The sequence below is a fragment of the Ambystoma mexicanum genome, chromosome 3p (assembly GCF_040938575.1).
Source record: "Ambystoma mexicanum isolate Mex_15411 chromosome 3p, UKY_AmexF1_1, whole genome shotgun sequence".
Lineage (NCBI taxonomy): Eukaryota > Metazoa > Chordata > Amphibia > Caudata > Ambystomatidae > Ambystoma > Ambystoma mexicanum.
Genome location: NC_090925.1, coordinates 357,365,379 through 357,390,726, shown reverse-complemented (window position 1 = coordinate 357,390,726; position 25,348 = coordinate 357,365,379). Strand labels below are relative to the sequence as shown.

General features: G+C 46.0%; 1 protein-coding gene across 1 annotated transcript in view; it reads right to left on the bottom strand.

The window, feature by feature from the left end:
- The window catches only part of HCK (HCK proto-oncogene, Src family tyrosine kinase), a 458,518-nt gene extending 454,074 nt beyond the window's left edge, over positions 1-4,444 (bottom strand). Inside the window, exon 1 of the mRNA XM_069651010.1 lies at positions 4,237-4,444. The gene's annotated coding sequence lies outside the window, so the exon portion shown is untranslated. The remainder of the gene's footprint in view (positions 1-4,236) is intronic.
- Between the last annotated feature and the right edge of the window lie 20,904 nt (positions 4,445-25,348).

The window sequence follows — 25,348 nt, the reverse complement described above, 5'->3', positions numbered from 1 at the left end:
CTGTTTTGGCTCCTGGTGTGGGCCTGCGTCTCCTCCGCTTTGGGTCCTAGTACAGACCTTTATCGTCCCTGTTTTGGCTCTTGGTGTGGGCCTGCATCTCCTTTGCTTTGTGTCCTAGGACAGACCCATATCGACCCTGTTTTGGCTCTTGGTGTGGGCCTGCGCCTCCTCTGCTTTAGGTTCTAGGACAGACCTGCATCGTCCCTGTTTTGGCTCCTGGTGTGGGCCTGCGTCTCCTCTGCTTTGGTTCCTAGGAGAAACCCGTATCGTCCCTGTTTTGACTCCTGGTGTGGGCCTGCGTCTCCTTTGCTTTGGGTCCTAGGACAGACCCATATAGACCCTATTTTGGCTCCTGGTGTGGGCCTGCGCCCCCTCTGCTTTAGGTTCTAGGACAGACCTGTATCGTCCCTGTTTTGGCTCCTGGTGTGGGCCTGCGTCTCCTCTGCTTTGGTTCCTAGGAGAAACCCGTATCGTCCCCGTTTTGGCTCCTGGTGTGGGCCTGCGTCTCCTCCGCTTTGGGTCCTAGGACAGACCTTTATCGTCCCTGTTTTGGCTCCTGGTGTGGGCCTGCGTCTCCTTTGCTTTGGGTCCTAGGACAGACCCATATCGACCCTGTTTTGGCTCCTGGTGTGGGCCTGCGCCTCCTCTGCTTTAGGTTCTAGGACAGACCTGTATCGTCCCTGTTTTGGCTCCTGGTGTGGGCCTGCGTCTCCTCTGCTTTTGGGCCCTAGGAAAAACGTGTATCGTCCCTGTTTTGGCTCCTGGTGTGGGCCTCCGTCTCCTCTGCTTTTGGGCCCTTGGACAAACCCGTATGGTCCCTGTTTTGGCTCCTGGTGTGGGCCTGCGTCTCCTCCGCTTTGGGTCCTAGTACAGACCTTTATCGTCCCTGTTTTGGCTCTTGGTGTGGGCCTGCATCTCCTTTGCTTTGTGTCCTATGACAGACCCATATCAACCCTGTTTTGGCTCTTGGTGTGGGCCTGCGCCTCCTCTGCTTTAGGTTCTAGGACAGACCTGTATCGTCCCTGTTTTGGCTCCTGGTGTGGGCCTGCGTCTCCTCTGCTTTGGTTCCTAGGAGAAACCCGTATCGTCCCTGTTTTGGCTCCTGGTGTGGGCCTGCGTCTCCTTTGCTTTGGGTCCTAGGACAGACCCATATCGACCCTATTTTGGCTCCTGGTGTGGGCCTGCGCCTCCTCTGCTTTAGGTTCTAGGACAGACCTGTATCGTCCCTGTTTTGGCTCCTGGTGTGGGCCTGCGTCTCCTCTGCTTTGGTTCCTAGGAGAAACCCGTATCGTCCCCGTTTTGGCTCCTGGTGTGGGCCTGCGTCTCCTCCGCTTTGGGTCCTAGGACAGACCTTTATCGTCCCTGTTTTGGCTCCTGGTGTGGGCCTGCGTCTCCTTTGCTTTGGGTCCTAGGACAGCTCCATATCGACCCTGTTTTGGCTCCTGGTGTGGGCCTGCGCCTCCTCTGCTTTAGGTTCTAGGACAGACCTGTATCGTCCCTGTTTTGGCTGCTGGTGTGGGCCTGCGTCTCCTCTGCTTTGGTTCCTAGGAGAAACCCGTATCGTCCCTGTTTTGGCTCCTGGTGTGGGCCTGCGTCTCCTTTGCTTTGGGTCCTAAGACAGACCCATATCGACCCTGTTTTGGCTGCTGGTGTGGGCCTGCTCCTCCTCTGCTTTAGGTTCTAGGACAGACCTGTATCGTCCCTGTTTTGGCTCCTGGTGTGGGCCTGCGTCTCCTCTGCTTTGGTTCCTAGGAGAAACCTGTATCGTCCCTGTTTTGGCTCCTGGTGTGGGCCTGCGTCACCTCTGCTTTGGGTCCTAGGACAGACCCGTATCGTCCCCGTTTTGGCTCCTGGTGTGGGCCTGCGTCTCCTCTGCTTTGGTTCCTAGGACAGACCCGTATCGTTCCTGTTTTGGCTCCCGGTGCGGGCCTGCGTCTCCTGTTCTTTGGTTCCTAGGACAGACCTGTATTGTCCCTGTTTTGGCTCCCAGTGTGGGCCTGCGTCTCCTCTGCTTTGGGTTCTAGGACAGACCAGAATCGTCCCTGTTTTTGCTCCTGGTGTGGGCCTGCTTCTACTCTGTTTTGGGTCCTATGACAGACCCGTATCGTCCCTGGTTTGGCTCCTGGTGTGGGCCTGGGTCTCCTCTGCTGTGTGTCCTATGACAGACCCGTATCATCCCTGTTTTGGCTCCATGTGTGGGCCTGCGTTTCCTCTGCTTTTGGGCCCTAGGACAGACCTGTATCTTCCCTGTTTTGGCTGCTGGTGTGGGCCTGCGTCTCCTCTGCTTTGGTTCCTAGGAGAAACCCGTATCGTCCCTGTTTTGGCTCCTGGTGTGGGCCTGCGTCTCCTTTGCTTTGGGTCCTAAGACAGACCCATATCGACCCTGTTTTGGCTCCTGGTGTGGGCCTGCTTCTCCTCTGCTTTAGGTTCTAGGACAGACCTGTATCGTCCCTGTTTTGGCTCCTTTTGTGGGCCTGCGTCTCCTCTGCTTTGGTTCCTAGGAGAAACCCGTATCGTCCCTGTTTTGGCTCCTGGTGTGGGCCTGCGTCACCTCTGCTTTGGGTCCTAGGACAGACCCGTATCGTCCCCGTTTTGGCTCCTGGTGTGGGCCTGCGTCTCCTCTGCTTTGGGTTCTAGGACAGACCTGTACCATCCCTGTTTTGGCTCCTGGTGTGGGCCTGCGTCTCTTCTGCTTTGGTTCCTAGGACAGACCCGTATCGTTCCTGTTTTGGCTCCCGGTGCGGGCCTGCGTCTCCTGTTCTTTGGTTCCTAGGACAGACCTGTATTGTCCCTGTTTTGGCTCCCAGTGTGGGCCTGCGTCTCCTCTGCTTTGGGTTCTAGGACAGACCAGTATCGTCCCTGTTTTTGCTCCTGGTGTGGGCCTGCTTCTACTATGTTTTGGGTCCTATGACAGACCCGTATCGTCCCTGGTTTGGCTCCTGGTGTGGGCCTGGGTCTCCTCTGCTGTGTGTCCTATGACAGACCCGTATCATCCCTGTTTTGGCTCCTGGTGTGGGCCTGCGTTTCCTCTGCTTTTGGGCCCTAGGACAAATCTATATCGTCCCTGTTTTGACTCCTGGTGTGGGCCTGCGTCTCCTCTGCTTTGGCTCCTAGGGCAGACCTGTATCGTCCCTGTTTTCACTCCTGGCGTGGGCCTGCGTCCCCTCTGATTTGAGTCCTAGGACAGACCGTATCGTCCCTGTTTTTACTCCTGGTGTGGGCCTGTGTCCCTTCTGCGTTTCTTTTTGCGTCGGCTTGGCTCTGCTCTGTTTTAGCTTCTGGGGAGCGTCTCTGTCTCCTTTGCTTTGGATTCTGGGCTGGCCTCCACTCAATTTTGGTTCCCAGTCTGAGACCGAGTCGCCTCTGATCTATTTTATGATGATGACGAATTAAATGTTTGTAGCAAACAGTTATGAACAGAATAGTCCTGAGGTGCTGTCACAAAGTCCCTGGCGTTGGCTTGGCCCCCCTCTCTTGGCTCAAATCACCTTTGGCACCGGCAGTTGTCCGGTCACTCCTATACTTTAATTACTGGGGTAGGCTTAACACTCCCACTGTTTTGTCTCCTGGGGTTGGCCTGGGCCATCTTCTGGACTTGGGCATCTCCTGAACCCCCCACTCCCCACCCCTGCTTCCCGCACCATCACTCTACTCCATGTATTATCCTGTTGGACGTATATCATGTAACTAAGCTTCTGTATCCACTGTAACCAGCAGGTTTCTATGTAACAGCGCCACGATGCCTCCGGGCTGATGCGCGCTCTATAAATGCCAATAAATAAATAAATAAATAAAATAAATAAAATACAACTTGGTTTGGTTCCTGTGGCGGGCTTGTTCCTCAGGTGTGGCACTTCGGGTTGGTCCCTCGCTTTACGGGTTTACGCTCTGCGATGGCGCCCACGGCCGCTGTTCTTTGACACACAGACCCCGCTCCTGCAGAACTCCATTTAATGATGCGGAATAGCAAAGAGGGTTCGCCTCGACGTGCATAAGAAAATGATAAAAGTGACAGCTGTCACCAGCGACCCTCTCTCACACACTACTCCTCCGCCCACTGCCAGAGGCTGCGCCCACACTATCAAACGGCGCTCTCTGCCCTACTAGCCCTCACCCACAAAGGCTTCACCCTAATCGCGCCCAAACGCACGCCAGACGCGGCCACCGTGCCCAGAAAACAAGGCCATTGCGAGCATGCAAACGATAGGCAAATCTGCCAAATAGCACTGCACGTACCCAAATAACGGAGCGCCAGCAGCCGGGCTGTCGTGCTAGACCCCGGGAAGTCCAGGGGGGTCTGCGTCAGACCTCTGTCTCAGGGGTCACGGTCCGCAAAGTGGGCCTGGTCCACGGATGGGGCGTCAGAAATGCTCGCCTGGGAGCCGGCTGCCGTCCTGCCGATCTGCCGGCTTATTTTAGACAGAAATAAGGAAGAGACGCGGGGTTACCGCAAAGGCAGTTCCTTCTCTATTTCTGTGAACTGCGAGTGCATGCAAATCTCGCAGCGTGTACGGACATGGCGCTCCCCCGGGCCTTCCTCTGCCCCACCCTCGCCCATCACTATCTCTGCGATGCTGCTGACTTCCTCACGTCCCTTCATCAGATGGCACGCTCCCCTCGGCTCCTTCAGGCGCTGGCACCGCTGTATAATCCAGCGGGCCTAGCAAGGCCCAAGCACAGGACGCCAACACAGCAGCGGCGCAACCACTGAGGGAGGCCGGGGCCCCCACCCCCACTCCAGCTGCTACTGGTCCCCAACTGAGGGGTGGTCAGTTTATGCACTCTTATATTGAAAGGCATACTGATGGCTGGATTCACTTGTATGTGAGCCTGGCCAATATTGAGATACACCCTGTTGCACAGAAAGGGGATAGCTCAGGGGCAACGCGTGTGGACAACACATCTGTGAAAGATAGTGAACTAAAGACTCTGGGTAAGTCTCTGGTAACCAGGACTAATGTCTGGCAGAGGGACTCCCAGGACTCCCCTTGTTAATTTGCATATTCAAGTAACTTTGGGTCTCACCCTAAGTTACTAGAGGAATCCAGACGTGGACCCCTTGCTCACTTCTCTTAGAGACACAGCTACATCCTACTGATGAGGTCCAACCAGACGAAACACATGTCTGGGGTTGCTGTTGGTACTCTTGTTCAGAGGAGAATTGCCTAGCATTTCGGTGCTGGACTGCCCCAGGGCAGGACAAAGACTTATATGTTTGGGATATTTCTCCTCTGTGAAAGATAGTGAGCTAAAGACTCTGGTAAGTCTCTCACAACCAGGACAATGTCTGGCAGAGGGACTCCCAGGACCCCCCTTGTTAATCGGAAACAAAGCTTGTACATCATGTTCTGTGAGTCCTTGCATTGTCAGCACATCATTTTGCATTTCTGTGCAGTTTGGAAATACAGCCCTACTAGCAGTAGGATGTAATATGATGGCAGCCTGAAAGCCAAGACTGGTTGCTTATTTCACAGCTGGCACAGGACAACCCCAGATCCTACCAAAACAGTCTTAATCCTTAGACTCACCATAGCACCCCTAACGCCAAATGCTTGAAATAATTTTTTGAGGCATACATGCAGCTTATTTTTTATTTATTACGTGGATAGCATTTGTAGTTACACACAAATTGTGAACCTGTTTATTGTGCATGAAACACGAAATGACCGCCCCTCGTCGGCTGCCAGGAGCCATCCAGAATACAGCACACTTGGAGCGAGAACGTCTGGTTGCACCTTGCGGAAATGAGGGTGGGCTTTGTCCATCACTCTACCCCCTGTCTACACCACTCACACATAGAAGAAATTAGAGAATTGATTACCCTCTCTCTGCTAATACCACATCGATTGGTGATGCTTTTTAGAAAACATTTGTATTTTGAAAAATCAACACAGAATTACTTAATTTAGATCAACATATATAGACAACCACTGGCCATGAAAAACACACACATATATTTAGAATTTTTTTAAATTAGTTATCCATGATACCTAAAAAATGGTTATATCCTATACTGCATAATATCTGCGATGTAGGTTAACAATTGCTAAAAATTGCTATTTTCAACATGTACATAAACAGTAAACTACATTGGGGTAGATATCGAATATCTTGAACATTTCATTTTTGTAAAAAAACGTTTACTATTCACAGTCTTACAAATAGTCGACATGTTTCGGTCTCAACATATATGAGACACTGGGCCTCATTACGACCCTGGCGGAAATCGCGGTGCTAAATGCACCGCGGAGCACGGCGGAAAGCTGCCGATAGCGCCATGGAGGTTGGCGGATTTTCCGCCCCATGCCGACCTTGGCGGGGCGGTAAATCCCCATTCCCCATTTTACCCTTCCCCATTCCCATTTTTGCCCCATAGGGTATAATGGGAGTGGGGAAGGCGTTAATTGCGCCACCGCAAAATACGGTGGCGTAATTAACATCAAGGTCCCGTAGCGCCATGGATTTCTCCGCCCGGAAAAACCAGGCGGAAAAAACGTTCCATGGCGCTACGGGAACTCGTAGTAGGGCGGACGGGTCCGCCGCGAATAACGCTGGCGTAAACCCACTCCGCCAGGGTCGTAATGAGGCCCACTATCTCTAGTGTCCTTTTCTGGATGATTTCAAGGACCTTCTTCAGGACAAAATATTTCTTTTCAATCGGAGATTTAATCTTGTATACCCCTTTGATGACCAGCATTGATTGCACTACAAAGAATAACATAAAAAACAAATTACATCGGGCGCGGATTCGTGGCAGGTCTACTAACACTTAAAAAGGACAATCAAACTAATTACAAAATTACAACGTTTAGTATTTTGACAGTGTATCTACACATCAAACAACAGGATTTATACACTTTACCCAAACACAGTTTTCTAAAAGACAAACAAGCAACACCCATCTATTACTTAGATATGGTATGAGCGTGAGAATATCTACTTCGAACCCTGTAACTCAGGGCTCAGAATTTCTTGCCATGTGGAAACCATCTATATTGGTGCCTGATGGCTATTACTAGTTGGTCCAACTGTCCGTTCCGTTCAGTACAGTCAGCTTTTTGGATGAGAAACTCTTCTTCTATCATGCAAAATACATTTATTTCAATTATTTTATCACTGGTTTTTGGCACTAGTTTTAGATTTAACCGTTGTTAACAATGTCGTGCTGAAGTAAACACATACAGAACGGAGCACACAGGCTTCCAACATACATGGCACACGTATTTGTTTAACTGCTCGTTTTTGGCACTAGTTCTAAATGCCTTTGGTGAATGCTGAAGTCATGCAAGAAAAAGAGGGGGTGGAAAAAGAAACATATACCCAACGTACACAAACACACACACCTCAAAAGCACGCACACAAACCATCCTTTGTATTGACACACACACACATGAATACATTTATACAGACAAATGCACATGCCACATACAAATACTCATACACATACACATAAGAAGCCAACAATGCCCATGCGTAAGACAACACACATTCAAACGCCGAAACACACCACACACATTTCAAACACACACCCATTTAAAAACATACGCACACATGCCACGCGTCACCTCCCACACACATGCCCTCCAAAATCCAATCGGTACTAATGGGATCATCCATTTTGTCACAGTTTCACAGTTTGTACGTGTGTAAGTGTGTGTATATTCCTGTGTGTGTGTCAGTATTCTGCGTGATTGAGGTGAAGGTTGCACTGTGATTTATGGGTGTTTCTATGTATGTGCTTTGCGGTGTGTGTGTGTGTGAGTGGTTCCATGGCTGTGCTTGTGTGTGCATTTGTCTATCATGAGTGTGTGTATGTGTGTATCCGCTGTGTAAGGGGTGTGGACCTGTAATTGTGGTTTTATGTAACCACAGAGAGTGCAGCCAGCTGTACACGCTGTTCATCGCCTCTGAGTTATTGAGTGCCGATCTGGCATCATGCCTGGCTTTTCACATTGTTTTAAGGGCTGGAGCTGCAGGAGTGGCACGTGTGGGGAAGCGCGCCTGTCATGGAAACCTGGATCGGCCGTGAGTCATTGTGCCTGGAGGGTCCTTCGTTGTGGTCCCATTCTTAGCCCCAGGCCTACATTTTATGGGGTAATCTTGTTTACAACTTCACGAAAGCTAGCCTTGCGCATCGTCATTTGTGAAACAACTTATTGTAAACGTGTGCCCAGCCATCACCACCCTGTGTGCAATGCGTCTTTACATGTTATGTGTTGCTGAGCCCTCAATCTTAGCAAACTATAGACCGATCGCTAAAGTTCCTCTTGAAGCAAAAATACATGAAAAAACATCAATTTCCCAAATCAAAAGACACTCTCAGGGTGTCCTCGTGCTCCACGATTGCCAGTGAGGGTAGAGGCTAACACGCGGTATAGAGACCAGTCATATTGATCTTCAGGAAGACCCCTCCAGACCTTGGATGCAAACCACCCTAGCACTTTAATCTTATACACCAGTCAGGATCGTAGGTGGGACTGTCCCAAATTGGATTAAATTCCTCCTGGCAGCTAGATCCGACCATCACACCTCCCTACATAGCCCCCCAAGGAGTGGGAACTACTGCCCTGGCACTTCAACACTTACCCCAAACCTCCCCCTATCCAATGAGTCCGTCCCCTTCCAGTGCTGCACTGATGATCTTCAAACTGGACCCTCGAACAATATATCAAAACGCTGCACCCTTCTGCGCACTCAGATCCAGGAGTGAATGGCACAGACTTGCTTTCTTCAAAACCCAAGTCATAATGTTTGGAACGGCGCCTACTGATAAACCGCGGATTCTCTGGCCTGCAGCCCTGGCCCAAACACTATTATAAATTAAAATACGTTGGGGCAGAATTTGACTCCTCACTATCTTTCAAGCCCCATTACAACTTGATTTGCACAGATATTTTGGATACGTTTCCCATGATCCCTCACTGTTATCTATGCTGGCTGGGGCTGATAGGAAATCTAGTCCAAAACATCTGGAGAGCCAAAGGTGGCAGACACTGATTGGTGAAATCTCTAATTCGCTTGCAGCTGTGCTACTGTATCAGCCTTCTGGAGGGTGCCATGAAGAAGCTCATCAGACGGTCCAGATTGGCCACCAGAAGTATCCTCAAGTTAAAGAGATGCAATCATATTTCTCCTGTCTTTGAACCCTCTCCCCCCTCCCCCCACTGGCTCCTGTTAGGATTTTCTGCCTCATCGACAAAGCCCTCATCACCTTGTCCATGACTACAATAAAAATACTTTTCAAACTATACACACCATCTAGAAACCCAAGATTGGGCAAAAACCTCTCATCACACCTCCAGATCCAGCAAAACCAGGACTTGTGGCAACAGTGCGCGGCATAAGAACCTTTAACATAACCTAACATAACATGCAGAATCAATGTGATCGAACCTAACATCTGGAACAACCTTGCCAAGTTTCTGAGAACCCAACATAACTTCAAGGGAACTTGGAAATTAAATACGGCCTTGGCTGTGCTCCTAAGCATACAGGGCATGACCCAGACATTCACCACCAAACAATGCATGCACTGGAGCTCATAGATGAACCACGACGCCCCACCACTCAACCACACCCTTTAACCTCACTATACAAGCAAGGGTTCCTTGACCTGAGCAGTTACACAACCGTACCACCTGTTCTTCTATTACCATGGAATTATGTGTCAAGTCCCCCGAAAGCCACCTGATTTTAGTTTTCCTACTCCCTGTGTGTCCAATCCCCCCACCACTTGCACTCTGCACTCGCTTTGCTCACATTAAAAAAAGAAAAGAAGCTGTAAGATTTACGCAAAGACTCATCTCATTTTCAACACCATCTCCCCAATCCTCTGACATGAATAGTCAACGTTAAAAAATCATTGATAAACCCAGCAGTTTTGGCTTTGTCTGTTGTAACTCCCTTGGTCTCAGCAGCCTTTTCCCAGGTCCAGGCAAAGAAACCGGGAAGCCTGCCTGGACGGCAGAAGAAGCATCAACACAAGAGAGGTGAGCAGCGTCCCTTCACGCGGGTAGCATCACCCAAACCCCAGGTTGCACGGTCACATCCCATACATCCCTAACCACCATTGACACCATGGACCGGACCGTGACCCCTGAGACAGAGGTCTGACGCAGACCCCCCTGGACTTCCCGGGGTCTAGCACGACAGCCCTGTTTTGGGTCAAAGAAGTTATGCACAAAATAGCACAGCCCTGTAAGAAAAAGACAATTTTCTGGATCTAAATGCTTACATTGGGGCAATTCTTTGCTCATGCTGCTCTGAACTGGCAGTGAACTTCCACTGATAGCTACTGGGTGACGCTGTGGTATGTGCCACTTGGCTGAAGTGTATTACTTTAATTTCACATTCAGGTGAAAGTGTTTTCAATCCTTTCTAAACTCACCAAAACCTTTTTGTTACTCATGCCCCAATTCTCTAACCACAAGGCTGGAACACTATCCTGCCCCGATGATCCATAATAGAGGTTGACCTGGTATGGAGCTGTCTACACCCTTGCGACCAGTCTGTCTTGGGTTGAAGAAGCTATGCATAAAAAAGCCCTGCCCCGTTGGGCGAAGAACATTTTCTGGAGCTAAAAGCTCGAATTTGTGCTAATTTGCATACCCACAAAGCTTTGCTCACGTTGCTCAGAAGTGGAGGTGAACTTCTAGTAATGGCTTCTGGGTGGGGATGTGGTATGTGTGACATGGCTCAAACGGCTTCTTCTTTCACATTTCAGGTGGACATTTTTTAAAAGCCCTTTGAAGCCCACCATAACGTTGCTGTGTTTGCTATAAATACCCCAAGGATCCAAACACAAGGATGCAGTCTATAGTGCACTGATGATACCTATTAAGGGTGAAATAAGTGTGCAGTTGTCTGCAGGCTTGCGAATGATCTGTCTTGGGTGTAAGGTGTAAGAAGCTATGTATAAGATAGCACTGCCCTGTAAGACAAAGACACTTTCCTGGAGTTACAGGCCTGCGTTTGGGCTAGCTTGCATACTCACAATGCTTTGCTCATGTTGCTGTGAGTGGGAGGTGAACTTTCAGTGGTGGCCACTGCATGGCACTGTGTCTGTGTGACTTGGCTCAAATGGCATATTGTCTCTCTCGCTGCATATATTACACAGTCACGGTAGTGGTTGTGTAGTTATGGTTAAATTGCTGTTTCCATAGGAGGAGCACTTTTTGGCCGGCCTATAACTCCGCTCCCCCTGGACGAATCCTCACCAAACTTTGCAAAAAAAGTATGTGGGCCACTCTCAATTTGCAAAGTTTGGTGATGTTTGGTCCAGGGGGGAAAAGTTATAGGGGGGGTCCCAAGACGTCTTTTTTTCGCATAGACTAAATGGGGGAAAAACTTTGCGCACGCCTACAGGCAAAACCGCTGGATGGATTTTCACCAACTTTGCGGCAGGGGCTTGGTCCCGAAAGAGTGCTTTTGTAAATTTGGTGACAATCCGTGCAGTAGTTTTCTTTAAAACGAGCAAAAAGTAGGTCTAAAAAAATTAGTGATATCTATGTCCGCTCCGCGGTCACACTTCCCTGTTCGCTCCGCGGACCAGATACCGATGGGCTAAGGGGCTAGCGTCATGACCGCGGACACGCTACGTCTCCGCCGATTGGCTGCAGTGAGCCGTGTTCTGCGTCAGATTGTTTGGATGCGCCCGACATCTTGGATCCGCCGACAGAGCGGCGGCGACCAGCGGCAAAATGCTATTTCGGAAACTGTTTTGGTGTGTCAGAGTGCTTGGGCAGGTTCAGAGAGTAAGAGATGGATGAAATACTGTATTTGTTCAGGCGGTAGGTGTTAATGATGTATTCCCTATGCCCGCCTTGTTCGGGATGTTTGTAAGTACAGAAAATGAGGGGTCTCATAAGGATAGTACTTCAGTCCGTTCTATGCGCAGGCAACTTGAAACTGTTCTAAGTACACGCGTGGTGTTAGCGAACATTGAAATTGAGTACATGGCGTAGTTAAAAAAGAAATTCTATGGGTGTGCTATTGATTTATACGCTGTCATGGGTGTGACATGCTGCAGTGGTTGTGGTCAGGGCCTAGAGTCTTGGGTGCATGGGCATAGGGCGTAGGTTGTAGGCCATACTTCCAAGACTCTAGGGCCTGGCCACAACCACCGCAGCATGTCACAGCAATGGATACACCTTATCGATCAGATGGTTGATGGTTGTGGGGAGTGTGTAGAGTCTTGGGTGCATGGCCATGCACCCAAGAACAAAGTTATAAGCACTGGAGTTATAAGCCACTATGGGTTTTATATACTGCACACACATACATTCAAACATCTATGGATTTACACCCAAGACTCTAGCCTCTGGCCACAACTACTGCAGCATATCAGAGCTATAGGTACACCCGTAGTATCAAACATCATTCAGGTGGTTGTGGGGAGGGCCTAGCGTCTTGGGTGCATGGCTGAAGGCCATGCACCCAAACCCAAATTTATACATAGTGAAGTTAGAAGATACAATGGGTGCGATATGCTGTGGTGGTTCTGGCCAGGACCGAGAGTCTTGGGTGCATGGCCAAAGGCCATGCACCCAAGACTGAAGTCATAAGCAGTGAGGTTATAAGTCAGCATGGGTGTGCTGTGCTGCGATGGTTGTGTGCATGACTTACAGTCTTAGGTGCATGGCTGCAGACCATGCACCCAAGATTAAACTTATAAGTAGTGAAATTATAAGCACCATGGTTTTAATATGCTGCAATGGTTGTGGGTAGGACCTATAGTCTTGGATGCTTGGCCGCAGGGTGCAGGTGGTAGTTTATACATCCAAGACTCTAGGCCCTGCCTACAGCCACTGCACCATATTACTGCCATACATTAGACATGTAGATTCGAATATGTATTACATGTGTGCAATTATACTTACTGTTTACTTTGTTGAGAATCCATATATTTCTTACATGACTTTAGTACTTGGCAGAAATATCCTTTTTTAAATTCTGTGATAAAAGAAAAGAGCATGTTAGTGTTTGTATTTTATGAAGACTTATTACATTGTGCAATAGACATTTTGGCTTTTTTTATCCTCATATTTAGTTTACAAACCAGTGCACTGTGCATTTTGCTCAGTTTCTGTGTTTGTTTTTCAAATCCTTGGGTCTGGGGGAAAAAAAATCCTTGTCGGATTAAAAAAACCCTTTCTTTGCTATGCTACAAACTATTTCTTTGTTTTCTTTGAGTGTTTCCTTGTTGTTTCTGATTAATGTTATGTCTGTTGGCTTGTTGCAGATTTTTAAAAACAGTTAGATACCTGTTGGCATATTCTAACTGTGCATTTTTTGTTACAGATATGTGGTATTCATTTATCTCTGTGGTTGTTATACACTCTTGGGCAGTTAGATACCTGTTGGCATATTCTAACTGTTTATAGTCTTTTACTTGAATTTTTGTTAATCTTGAAGTACACATTAGTTATTCAATTTTGGCTTTAAGAAGATTAAATACGCATTTGTAAGATTAGCTGGCAATCTCTGCTTTAGAGTAATGGTGCTATCATTACATTCGAACCATCCACATTTCTTTTTAATGTATGCAGTGTAGTGACCTGCATTGCTTGTAGCTCCTGCGTGGTAGATTATATCTACTGTTGTAAAGGTTTTCTTTCCAAGTGGCACTTGGCCGTGTGTGAATCCAGTCAGCTTGCAGTTCTTTTTGGTACAATCTGCACTGTAACGTAGAAGCATAAGTATTATGTAGTTACTATGTGTTTGTATCAGTAAGGTGGAGCTATTATCTGAATTGCACATAGCACATAATCTGCCATGATTTGTATTCTGTACAAGTTGCTGAAATGGAATGGATTCACAATTAGATATGGCTACATACACAAATCGCTCATTTGTTCCTGTATCACATTGTTACAGAGAGTGCATGTAGGTTTCCACATGTATGAAATCTAGAAGATTTCATTTATATGTATGTTTTTGTTTTCCAGTACTTGTAGTAAGTACATTAGAAATTCTTGTGGATCTTCTTGTGAGTTTATAGGGAATCTCACCATTCCAGAACAGTAGTCCAAGTCTTGTCTTATTCTGTGAACACTGTACATGTTGTCAGGATTGTTTGTTGCATTTCTATGAAGGACTAACATTTGCAAACACAATTGGTCTGTACTGTGTAAGTAAATATTGTTAACAATTGGTAGCAATTGAAATAGAATATTCATTGCTACATTTGCATATCAATTTACACCAGTTTCATTAGAAAATTTGAATGGACCAGCTAGTTCTGTCTCTGAGTGGTTTTTTCAGAGTTTCTGTTCCTTCTTTGAAGAAGTACCTGATTTACTTTCCCTAATAGGTTCTTCTTTGCGTGTGGTAATTGATGAAGTTTTAGCTTCTTTTGTTTTCTTTGAAGGATTTGCTGTCATATTCTGTTGCATTTCTGTTTGAATTAGTTTTCTTTTACCACGTTTTACTTTTTCTGGAACAGGATATGGTTTCAGATGGGGGGTGTACAGTGAATGCAGTCTATTGTATTCTAAAATGCAAGGAATATCAGCGTTCAGTTTACTTGCATCAAAGTTGATTAGAAATAGACTGTCAAGTGTACGTAAGCGTGATGGTGCTACATAGCTCATGCCTTCTTTAAAGACTGTGTTTCCTATATCTATCAATGCTTTCTCTAGGGTAAGACCTTGGGATTTATGAATGGTGACTGCATATGCAAGAGTTAGAGAAAATTGTTCTCTATGTACATACATGTCTTTGAAGAGAAGGAATCGAGCAGTTGACCTCCCTATCCTTTTCACTTCTGAAAGTTTGTCAAAGTATATATTGACAAACTGAATGTTGTTGTCACGTGGGTATGTTTGAAAGCCAACACTGTACTCAGTGCCCCATTAACTAGCCCTTGCTCCACGTCAAGGTTAAGTTTAAGCATTACTCTACAATTTAAGGATAATTTAAATATTTTTTCCAACCCAGCTGTGTTGGAGATTGAATTTTCTAAGGTATTTAGTCTTGTTGTGGCTTGCTCACACATGGGTAGTGTCATACCATGTACGTCTAGTTTCTCTGTGGCGCAAATTTCCATTATTGGTTGCATTTCTTTTTTTAACATTGTTTCATTGAATTTGAAACAGCTTGCAAGAATTGGCATTAAGGCCATACAATTGACATTTTTGTGCGCTAATTGTTCCATAACATCAGTAGCATATGCATTATCGCCATAAAGTGCATGCATGTGCCGGTTTTTCAATATTGCTTGAGCTTCTTGATATAGTACACCAACTCTACTACTTTTTAAAACGTTGGTGTAAGTGAGATCTGCAGATTGCTGCATGTTTATGTTTTCTGTTAATTCTCTGTATTCGAAATGTTGCCAAAGGTTGACATTTCCTATGCTGCCAACAGTTTTACGGCAGAGTTTGCGTACAGAGGTTTTAAAAATAGGTTCACCTTTCACTGGTGTCAATTGTAGAAGATCTCTGAAAACGATAATGTGTTTTCCTGCAAAGAGTTCTTCGTAGTTTGTGTTAAGTACTTCTGAGGTGAATCAAAGCCAGCATTAGGTTGGAGACCATGCTCACTTCATCTATTAGTAGCATTTTCATTTGTTTTAATACTCTGCGTAGTTTCATTGTAGCTTCTGCAGAAAATTTGTAATAGTCTAATTTGTTTTGGTGTTCTACTGGAAGGAGTAGTAATCGGTGTAAAGTGACACCGCCTATGTTGTAGGCAGCTAAACCTCTGGGGGCAGTTACAACAGCTGACAGTTTGTTGTTTGTCAATTGTTGAAGGAACTTGCTGATGATTTTGATTAAGAATGTTTTTCCTGACCCAGCTTCATCACTGACGCACAGCAGTATAGGTTTGTAATTTTGGCAGGTACATTCTTTATTTTCATGTTGTACACCATGTGCAATTTGTTTTGTTACTTCTTCAAAAATGGTGCGCTGATCTTTGTTAAGTTTTGCTTGTAGTACAGTTAATTCTTCTATATATCCTTCATAGTGACACATGGTGTTTTCCACTTCTGTCATAGCTAATTCTGCCTCATTTGCTATTAGTGGCTGTCCTAGTGGTTCTTGGCTTCCTGTTACAGAAGGTTGACAACTGTCAGAAGTGTCCTTATCTAGTTGGGCCTGAAATAGTTCTTCTTGTTGCTGTTCATTGTGCAACATTGTTTTGTACTGTGTAAAGTTCAAATCGGTGATAGCGCTTTCATTTGCTTTGAAAGCATCTTCATAGCAGTCATAGTTATCTATTATCTCTTCCTCTTTTCTCCATGGTTTAAAAAGTTTAGCAGAGACATGTAATATAGTTCTTTCTGTTGCAGAGTTTTTAATGACAATTTGACATGATTAATTAAGCTTTGTTTGGTAAGTTTCACCAAGCTGCCTTCACAATCTGTCACTCTATATCTACCTTTGCTTTCATCGGGTTTTATATTATTTTGTATGCAAAGTTTTGAGCTATGTGGTATAGACACTTGCTTTCGAAAGTGCTACTCCTGTTCGGGTAGTATGTGTCCAGTAAATTGTTTTTTAAAATGTCTGTTGGGATCATTTCTGGCAATCGTTTCTATGTCCTCATATGATTTCAGAACTCTTTTTCTAGATTTAGCAGGACCAAGACTTAGCCATGCTATGTTGCCTGATTTTCCATACAAAGCAGTTCGGGTTAAACGATCTGCCGCTTCATAGGTGCCACATTATCTATGAGAGAGCATTTCTATGCCTAGGCTGTACAATTTCTGAGATAGTGTTTTGTCGATGATAGGTCATTCCAGAGGTCTTGAAGCTCTGTTGTTTTCTGTTTTTGTTAAGTAGGCTGTAACATATCATGCAACTGCAATGAAATTGTCTGCAATGTACTGCACATCTATGTTTGCATTCCATAAGAGGGCAATGATTGCATTGTAATCATTGATATATTTTGATTCTTCTGTTCTTTTTATGTAATACGTGTTCTTAGGTGATTTACCTTTAATACTATGTCGAACTTAAGACATGAAGTTGTTCACTTCACCTGTTTCTGTAACTGGTCTAGGGAAACCAAAGCGACATTTGGTGTAGTATTTCCCTTTGCTTTTGCATTTGTGACGACAATATTTGCCACATTTGTGTCTTTGAAATTGTAAAATCTGTTCATTCATGTGTCCATTGTGAATGGATTTCACAAGTGACATATTTTTGGATGAACTGCAAAACAGTGGCATCACTGTCGTGACCAAATTTAGGTGCACCTTTGATCCATGAAAGCATGTGAATATGTGGTACGCTTGGTATTCTTTTCTCCAAAAGAAGTGTTGCACTTCTCCGAGGGGAGGAACAGTTTTATTACAAATAAAGTGTAGCATAGCAATGAAGCGATGATGGAAATATCTTGACACATTAACTGGATCTAGAGAGCAAAGTTCTCCAGGTGTTAATATATCTATGTTGGTTTTGTTGTTGTTTGATATGCGTAGGAACTGATGTAAATCTTCCCATGCATACTCTGCACAACTTAGTGTAACAAACCAAATCGTTGGTCCAAGGTTTCTGATCATACAAAGTACGTCTGTGTGCCGTCAGAACCAGTATTCTTTTGTACCACGCATTTTTGCAAACAGATTTGTTATACTTGATTTTAAAACTTCATCTTTTCTTGTACTTTTTGTATTAATTGTTTAGCTGACATATTTTGAAAGTGGGTTCCAGATTTCAAAATGTGTGCAACTCCGTAACATAGGGTTGCTAGTTCACTTTCAAAGAGTAGGTGGAATATGTATTCCACATTTTGTCTAAATCTGGGATTTGCACCAAGTTTGCAGAGACATGCGTAGGATGACCAGTCCCCATGTGGTACTTTTGCACTACGGTGCTTGCCATTTGGGCTACGTGAGTTCACGTACTTTGTTGGAAGATTTGGAACAGTTGGTGCAAGCAGTCATTAACATCTTTCCAAGTGCGAAAGTCATTTTTTCTGGCTTACTCCCTAGAGGAAAATGGGACAACAGTTCTGTTTTCTGTCCTGATCAAAGTATTGGGAGGTGTAACATCAATCGCGGCATGCATGCGTTCATGTTACGAGCTGGTATGTTTTTCTCAGCCACGAGAACATTGTTCCCAGTAATGCGGTTTATTTTGAAGCAGATGGTGTTGCGTTATCTTCTTTGGGAAATGCCACATTCTTTTGGAATGTAAGGCTTGCTTTGGAGAAGGTTCTGTAATGATTGTAGGGGTAAAGTAAGAAGAAAAAATATTTAAAAAAAACTAAATAACAGGTGTCTGTAAGGCATCCGCCCACCTTAAAGGGGAAAAGGGGAATAATATTTAAATTTACAGTCCTCACGCTCTGATCCTCTACGTGTCCGCGGACATGGCAGTACTCTGCAGGCAGCGCGTATTACCAACAGGGATTCTGGGGTGGAGATGCATGCAAATGAGAATGTGCGAAGTTAGGGATTGGTCAGTAAAGTTCAGTGGGTGTGTTCTGAACGGAGATATTTAGTCACAACATCTTTTCCTTGACAGGAGACCAGACAGCCATGGCTCTGTGTGTCATGACCCGGCGAAATTGCCCCTTCTGGACCTCATGGTCATTGTTACGAAGGGCTTGTACTCCTTGTTCCTCCCAACATGGCCGTACCAAGCTCCATGCTACGTACTAGCCTTCACGTCGTGGCACGTACTATAAATTGGTCACGCCCCTGCGGGTCCACGCGTCTCAACGCTATCTTCGGTAGTGGCCCAACGTGTTTTTACTCTCTACATTGGTTTCCTGTGATCCTCTTACTTCCTTCCTTGCCTTTTATCCTGTTCCTGCATTTCCCCCCCTACTTACTTGTTCATCGCTATCCTGGATACCCTGGAACCACGAACTTCCCGGAACTCTGAACGCGTCCTGCAACCTGACGAGGCTCGGGCGAGCCTATTCAAGACCCAAACCATCCACAGGAAGAGTCCTGCGGCTGAACAAGAGAGATCCCGATCGCAGGTGAGACGGGGGGAGATTTACGACAGTTTGAGACGCCAAACGATCAATACGGATTCTACCATGGAGAATGCTATTCAGGACCTGATGCGCGGAATGCAAGAACTTTCCACAGAGATGCAGAATTTAAAAGCCGAGAATGCGGCGCTAAGACAGCTTGTCTTGTCACGTGACTCCGCGAACAAGGACAGCGTATTATTGGGAGGAGTGGTTGATAAATACGAAGGTTCAAGAAAGACCTTACGTGGATTCCTGGATTCTTGTTTGGTACATTTTACCTTCAAGCCCTACTATTTCTCAACTCCTAGGGCTAAGGTGGGCTTCATAATATCGCATCTTTCTGGTAATGCCCTTACATGGGCCACTCCTTTACTCAATTCAGGGGATGCTCTCCTGGATGATTATGAAGGGTTCATCGCGGAACTCAAGACCATGTTCAAATGACCAGAGCTGGTTCACAGTGCTCAAGAGAAGTTACTTGACTTCCAACAAGGATCCCAAGACATGTTGACCTATGTTACCAGATTCAAACAGCTAGCCAAAGAGGCGGACTGGCCCCTGGAAGCCAGTTTTACCTTTTTTTAGCAGCGGTCTAAATGAAGAGATCAAGGACGAGTTAGCCAGGATGGCACGTCCTAGTTCATTCCAGGCCCTCCTGGACTTGTCTATGCAAATAGACTTCAGAATCCAAGAAAGAAAGGCGGAAAAGAAAAAGAATAAAGTCTCAATTCAAAGAAACTCCCCAGAGAATACTACAAGGACAGAATCTGCCAAGAATCCGAGCACTGATTCTGAACCCATGCAACTTGGAGCCTTTCGTGGACCAATTTCCCCGCAGGAAAGGTTAAGAAGGATACACACAGGCTTATGCATGTATTGTGCCTCAGATAAACATCTAGTTAAAGAGAGTCCTCTGGCTCCTCCCCGACGCTCGGGAAACGCCAGCTCCCGATCCTAAATGGAGCAAGGTTTCGGGAGAGCGATGTTTGCTCCACATCAATTCCATCCTTGAACTCTCCTGGACAAAACAAACTGGTGATATTACAGGCCTTTTTATCACCATCCAAGGACAAGGTCTACCCCATACTGGCCTTGGTGGATTGCGGAGCAATGGGAGTCTTCATTGATCAAGATTGGGTCATAAGTCATAACATTCCACATGAAGCAAGAAGTTTTTCACAGCCAGTGGAAGCAATTGACGGAAGACCTCTTTCCTCAGGACCCATAAGTCTGCAAACAAGGGAGATCCATTTTTCCATAAATCATCATCAAGAAAGAATTGTGTTTGACATTATAAAATCAGCCCATTACCCCGTGGTTCTGGGCATGCCCTGGTTACAAAGGCACAATCCATATATTAACTGGACGGCCGGATCCTTATTCCTGGGCTCGGAGTTCTGTATGAACCATTGTTTAAACCTAGATACCTCAGTCACAGCTCCTATAAGTCTACTAAGGTGTCCAGAGACACCACTCATGGTTTCCAATATTGTACAAGTTCCAGAGATCTATCAAGGGTATGCTGATGTATTCTCTACTGCCATTGTTCAAGCCTTACCTCCACATAGACCCGAAGACTGTGCCATAGATACTGAACCCTCAGCAGTGATTCCCTTTGGCAGGATGTTTATCCTTTCAGAACCCGAAAAGAGAGCCCTCCGGGAATACCTAGACACTAATCTTGAGAACGGCACCATAAAACCTTCAAAATCACCAGCTGGTGCTTCATTGTTCTTCGTTCCAAAAAAGGATACCAAAGAGCTTAGACCTTGCCTGGACTATCAGGGCCTAAATCAATACACCCTGAAAGACAGATACCCACTGCCCCTGATCTCGGATATCCTTGAAGCTGTGAGAGGTGCAGTGATATTCACGAAACTGGATTTCCGAGGTGCTTACCATTTGATCCGTATCCGGGAAGGAGATGAATGGAAAACAGCCTTTAGAACACCCTTTGGTCACTTTGAATACCTAGTCATGCCCTTTGGTCTGACTAATGCTCCCGCAGTCTTCCAGCGTTTTATGGATAGGGTGTTCTCTGACATGTTATTTCTCAATGTTATCGTCTACTTGGATGACATATTGATCTTCTCCAAGGACTCCTTGAAATATGAAGAACATGTAAAAGCAGTACTTCAAGGTCTCCGTGAAAATCAACTCTTAGCCAAACCAGAAAAATGTTTGTTTCATGTTACATCAGTTCACTATCTGGGATTTGTCCTTAGTTCAGAAGGAATTAGTATGGACCCTTCAAAGGTGAAGGCCATACTGGCTTGGCCCGCCCCAACATCTGTTTAGCAAATACAATCCTTCCTGGGGCTTGCCAACTTCTACCGGAAATTCATTCCCACCTTTTCCGAGATTGTTCAACCCATTGTTAATCTCCTGAAGAAAGACGTTCCATTTAACTGGTCTATACCACAAGACAAGGCATTCCAACGCTTGAAAGAAGAATTCACTCAGGCCCCCATCCTGGCCCAACCTGACATAAATTGTCCTTTTCTAGTGGAAACTGATGCCTCCAATTACGACATAGGAGCAGTTTTAAAACAAGAATCCGATGATAAATTGGAACATCCCATTGCTTATCTCTCACGGACCCTGACCACCAGCGAGACTCACTACTCAGTTCTGGAGAAGGAGTTATTGGCTATTCGTCATGCCTTCACTGAATGGAGACATCTACTCCTGCGTGCTAAATATCCAGTTCAAGTCCGTACTGATCATTGAAATCTTCAGGTCCTACAATCCATGGAGTGCAGGAACAGTAGACAAGCTCGATGGGCCTACTTCTTTGCTCAATATCAATTTCAAATTTCACATGTTCCAGGATCGCAAAACTTGATTGCCGATGCCCTTTCTCGGCGTCCCGACTACGTTCCCATGGAGGATAAGATCTATCCTAAAATGTTTCCACCCACAATCTTTGTAGCTCAAGCGATCAATCTCCTGGAAGAAATCAGAGTACAGACTCAATTATCTGAACTCTGGAAGGACATATCGAAGAAAAATCCCTGGCGTCTAACAATCAAGGAAGGATATTTATTCAAGAACAATTCAGTGGTCATTCCGACAAAAGAACTTCAACAGAAGGTAATGAATCTATGCCACGATACTCTTCACTCCAGCCATCGAGGAGTAACCAACACCTTCCGTCTTATACGAAGACAGTTCTGGTGGCCAGGGATGAAGTCCAGTGTAGTTCAATACATCAAGACCTGTGCTATTTGTAGTCAGAACAAATACGATAATCAGAGGCCGGCGGGTCTGCTTCTACAACCTACATTGCCAACCAGACCCTGGGAAGTTATTGCCACTGACTTGATTGTTGAATTACCACCTTCCCGAGGATATACAACCATCATGGTAACCATTGACTTGTTCACTCATCTAGCTCATTTTACACCATTGTATAAACTACCATCTTCCTCAGAACTTGCTGGAATTTTCCTGGAACATATTTTTCGTCTTCATGGCCTTCCTTCCAAGATTATTTTGGATCGGGGACCTCAGTATATTTCACAATTCTGGAAACATCTCTGTCGTGTTCTAGGAATCCAATGTGCCCTTTCTACAGGCTATCATCCACAAACCAATGGGGCAACGGAACGAGTAAATCAAACCCTGGAACAATATCTTCGTTGTTTTGCCACCAAGGTTCAAGACGTTTGGTCTCTCCTTATACCTTTAGCTGAATTCTCCTACAATAACTCAGATCATTCAGCTCTCAAGATCAGCCCTTTCTATTGCAGTCAAGGTTATCACCTGTCTGTTTTACCATCAGTTCTTCCAGAATCTACTCCGGTACCTACCCTTGGATTCAGACGCTGATCGACTTACAAAGGATCAGTTAGAACAGGCCCAGACTCGAACCAAAAGATATGCGGACTCTAAGAGAAGACCATCACCTTCCTATTCAGTTGGCGATCAAGTCTGGCTAGCCTCGAAACTGTTACCTCGACATCTACGACCAAACAAATTAGTTCCTCGCTATTATGGTCCATTTTCTATAAAGGAGATCATCAATCCTGTCTCCTTCTGACTTAAGCTCCCGGATTCCTGGAAGAAGATACATCCAGTCCAGTCTTCCATACTTCCCTGTTGAAACTCTACGTTAGTTCTACTCGAAAACCCTTCAAACCCACACCTGTTGTTGTGGACAACCAGTTGGAATATGAGGTGTCCAGGATATGTGATTCCAGGTATAGGAGGGGTCGACTACAATATCTGGTCGAGTGGAAAGGCTACCCCCCTAGCGAGAGAACATGGGAACCAGTTTCTAATTTAAAGACCCCTCGTTTGCTCAAAAGATTCCATCTTATTCACCCAGGCAAGCCTGGGGGAACCAGTCTTCGGAGGGGGCATGCTGTCATGACCCAGCGAAATTGCCCCTTCTGGACCTCATGGTCATTGTTACGGAGGGCTTGTACTCCTTGTTCCTCCCAACATGGCCGTACCAAGCTCCGTGCTACGCACTAGACTTCACGTCGTGGCACGTACTATAAATTGGTCACGCCCCTGCGGGTCCGCGCGTCTCAACGCTATCTGCGGTAGTGACCCGACGTGTGTTAACTCTCTACATTGGTTTCCTTTGATCCTCTTACTTCCTTCCTTGCCTTTTATCCTGTTCCTGGATTTCCCCCCCTACTTACTCGTTCATCGCTATCTTGGATACCCTGGAACCACGAACTTCCCGGAACTCTGAACGCGTCCTGCAACCTGACGAGGCTCGGGCGCTATTCAAGACCCGAACCATCCACAGGAAGAGTCCTGCGGCCGAACAAGGGAGATCCCGATCACAGGTGAGACGGGGGGAGATTTACGACACTGTGTGCTCGAAAACAGATTATCTGGATTTTGGGAGACTCATGGATACATTGGTTGAAGGTGCATGCGGAAAGGTGCAGTCTATCTGCAGATCTTGGATTTTATCATGTGGAAGTGCGCTGGCATGGCGTGCGTGGAATGAGGTGGCTGGACTTGGTACCTCTCTGTGCTACTTTACAGATAGAGCTTCATCCTGATATAATTATCATTCATTGTGGAGGAAACAGTTTAGGCCATGTCTCTGGAATTTCTTTGCAATGAAGGAAGGACTTGCGAAGGTCATGGACATGTTTCCAAATTGCCAAATAGATTTTTCCCGTATTGCACAAAGACAAATATGGCTGCGTTCTTCTGCATTTGGTCCACAAATGGAGAAAGTGAGGCGCAATGTCAATAAGGCTGTTTGTGCCTTTCTAAGAGATGTTGGCATGTCCTCATAACACAATGAAAACATTTTGTTTCGCAGCACTTTCATTTTTCGCAGAGATGGAGTCCATCTCACATACGCTGGCAATCAGATTTTTCTTCGCAATGTACAAAATGCATTGCAACCTTTTTTGGAGTCATAGTCATCTATTTGGCAATCCGTTTTTTGAAATCCACAGTTTTTTTAAACACACAAAACACCACTGAAGGGCTCTTTTCAGAGCCACCACTTACTCCCAGCGAAAAGTGCATTGGTTTTGCTCCGCTTGCACCCTCCATTACTGTGCATCCTATGACTGTCCACAGACTTTTTGAACAATGCGCGGGGGCCCACACCGGTCACTTGATAGTTCTATTGTTAAACTGAGAAAGGCGGCTCTGAAAAGAGCCTTCTTTGTAATTTTTGTTGTTTCCCAGTTTATTGATTTTCAGCATACGACACACTAGGAGAGGAGGGCAAAGGAGGGTAAGGAAGGGACACCAAGCACAGGGATAAGAAAGGGCAGGTAGAGAGAGAAAGATGTAGGATGGCCTTTACTTAGGTAGGGGGCAGTTCTTCTGGTGCGACGTGACCATAGCCTCAAGAGCACTTCGAACACTCTCCCCCCTGCAGAGTACTGCGTTGCAGTACATACACAATATTGAGACCCTCGAAAGGTAAGGGTCAACAGCATCATGAATGGCTTGTGAGGCAGCTGGAGGGATGCGCTCCCCCACAGGAGTGTCTCTTGTGGTGAGAGGATCGGACACGGAGGATGCTGTGAAGGAACTCAATCTACTACGTTCTTCACATGGCACCACTTTGCGAATGTCCGCACTGTGGAATGACGTTAGGTGTCGCTTCATGGTTGTCGTACCAAGGCTGTACGCACCACATCTCCCGCGACTCAGCACCAACTTGCACTGGTTAAACCTGACCTGGTTTGCACGTGCTTTTGGTACGTTCCCAAAAACGGTAAACAACTGCCACACCCACGACTCCCGGCGAGTGCTTGTAGTGCGGAGTTCCTTCACCTCATTCTCTTCTTTCTCTTCTTCCTCGCTCTCTACATCCTCACCCATATTTCCCTCTGCAGGCCTTTGGGGAGGTGGTGGCGGTGGAGAGTTTGGGGGTGGTGCTGAGGCTAATGAAGCAACAGCAGCCATGGATGCCATAAGGATT